Source organism: Scylla paramamosain, chromosome 40, assembly GCF_035594125.1.
Source record: "Scylla paramamosain isolate STU-SP2022 chromosome 40, ASM3559412v1, whole genome shotgun sequence".
NCBI classification, from domain to species: domain Eukaryota; kingdom Metazoa; phylum Arthropoda; class Malacostraca; order Decapoda; family Portunidae; genus Scylla; species Scylla paramamosain.
This window is the reverse complement of record NC_087190.1, coordinates 12,651,604-12,654,103: the sequence shown is the minus strand read 5'-3', so window position 1 is coordinate 12,654,103 and position 2,500 is coordinate 12,651,604. Positions and strand designations below refer to the sequence as shown.

Genomic DNA, 2,500 nt, shown 5'->3' with positions numbered 1-2,500 from the left:
AGAAGAAGAAGAAGAAGAAGAAGAAGAAGAAGAAGAAGCAAGAAAAATAGCATTAAAATAATAAAAAGACAAAAGAAAACAACAACAACAACAACAACAACAACAACAACAACAACAACAACAACAACAACAACGTTACAAAATACAGAAGTCCACCATCAAAATAGCGAAAAGAAAACGAGACAGTAAAGAAAACGGGAAGCAGTCACTTATTCAGGTCACTGCACATTAGGTATGACTCTCTCTCTCTCTCTCTCTCTCTCTCTCTCTCTCTCTCTCTCTCTCTCTCTCTCTCTCTCTCTCTCTCTCTCTCTCTCTCTCTCTCTCTCTCTCTCTCTCTCTCTGTAAGATTTTAACAACAATCTAAATAAAAAAAACAGATCAGGATTATTATTATTATTATTATTATTATTATTATTATTATTATTATTATTATTATTATTATTATTATTAAACTCTACGGCGCTACACTACCATATTTTGTTAACTCTAGGGAAATTATCAACCCCGTTTCAAGTAGTAGTAGTAGTAGTAGTAGTAGTAGTAGTAGTTAACAACTAATGTTTATATTATAGAGTATTAGATATGGTTGGATGCCACAGTCATTAGCGGGAGCTGGGGCTAATGACCTCCAAGTAATGGAGCCCCTAATTGACACATCAATAAACATGGGGTGGAGGTATTATTATGTAGTAGTAAAAAAAAAAAAAAAGTAGTAGTAGTAGTAGTAGTAGTAGTAGTAGTAGTAGTAGTAGTAGTGATAAATAATGATAAAAAATGGTAATATGATACAAAAATGCAGGAGGAGGAGGAGGAGGAGGAGGAGGAGGAGGAGGAGGAGGAGGAAAAGAAGACACGAAGAAGATAGAAATACGATAAGGTTACGGGGGACAGACAGAGAGAGAGAGAGAGAGAGAGAGAGAGAGAGAGAGAGAGAGAGAGAGAGAGAGAGAGAGAGAGAGAGAGAGAGAGAGAGAGAGAGAGATATAAAGAAAATAAAAATAAAACGAAATGTGTTTGAGACTGAACAATCTCTCTCTCTCTCTCTCTCTCTCTCTCTCTCTCTCTCTCTCTCTCTCTCTCTCTCTCTCTCTCTCTCTCTCTGTCTCGACGCCAAAGAAAACGGAGGCAATAGAAAGAGAAAACGAATATTTTAAGGGGCAACTGGTAAATTTTACAAATATTACAAAATATTGAGAGTAAAGAAAATATACGATTCTGAATCTCTCTCTCTCTCTCTCTCTCTCTCTCTCTCTCTCTCTCTCTCTCTCTCTCTCTCTCTCTCTCTCTCTCTCTCTCTCTCTCTCTCTCTCTCTCTCATTGTTTTAAACGCTGTCTCATTCTCTTTTAATTTCCGCCTCTTTCAAATGACTCGAAAGTAACAAAGGGAAAAAACTACTATTACTACTATTACTACTACTACTACTACTACTACTACTACTACTACTACTACTACTACTACTACTACTACTGCTGCTGCTGCTGCTAGTATCGCTTCTATAGGCACTTTCTCCCATTTTCTTTACACAAGAGAAAACGGATTTGTGTGGGAAACTGAATCAAGTGGTGTAAACATATTCTCTCTCTCTCTCTCTCTCTCTCTCTCTCTCTCTCTCTCTCTCTCTCTCTCTCTCTCTCTCTCTCTCTCTCTCTCTCTCTCTCTCTCTCTCTCTCTTACAAAAGTTTACGCTCCATTTCAGAAAGTAAGAGTCTTCGCTTTCTCTCTCTCTCTCTCTCTCTCTCTCTCTCTCTCTCTCTCTCTCTCTCTCTCTCTCTCTCTCTCTCTCTCTCTCTCTCTCTCATAACGGAAAGGCGAGGAAAGAGGATACGGACAGAGAGAGAGAGAGAGAGAGAGAGAGAGAGAGAGAGAGAGAGAGAGAGAGAGAGAGAGAGAGAGAGAGAGACCCTGAGTGGAGGGCATTTTTTGTTATGTGGATTGAGATAGGGGTTGGGGGGTTGGAGGGAGCAGGTGTGGACTGCGGACTTCCCTGACCACATGTTGGGAGGGGAGGGGGAGGGGGAAGGGGGGAAGGAAGGGGGAGATGGGGAGGAGGATAGGGGGAGAAGTGGGGGGCAGGTTATGTGGTTCACCTTGGATATGATCTCCCCCTCCCCCCATTTCTGCCCCAACCTCATTCCCCCTTCTCTCTCTCTCTCTCTCTCTCTCTCTCTCTCTCTCTCTCTCTCTCTCTCTCTCTCTCTCTCTCTCTCTCTCTCTCTTCCTTATTGTTATTTTTTCTATTTTTTTCTTCTCCAGTTCCTTTCCTGTGAGAGAGAGAGAGAGAGAGAGAGAGAGAGAGAGAGAGAGAGAGAGAGAGAGAGAGAGAGAGAGAGAGAGAGAGAGAGAGAGAGAGAGACTTACATATCATACCACACTCAAGGAAACAATACCCTTTTTTCTTCACATCTCAAATATCTCCATCACCTTTTACGTTCATTTTCTTCCTTTTCTACTTCTTCTCGTCCATCCAGCCCCTCACAAAACACGTAGAATTCAATC

The 2,500-nt window shown here is 41.2% G+C and overlaps 1 protein-coding gene across 1 annotated transcript in view; it reads right to left on the bottom strand.

Moving 5' to 3' along the window:
- LOC135092644 (WAS/WASL-interacting protein family member 3-like) overlaps positions 1-2,500 on the bottom strand; it is a 49,436-nt gene that overhangs the window by 13,379 nt on the left and 33,557 nt on the right. The gene's annotated exons all lie outside the window — the stretch shown is intronic.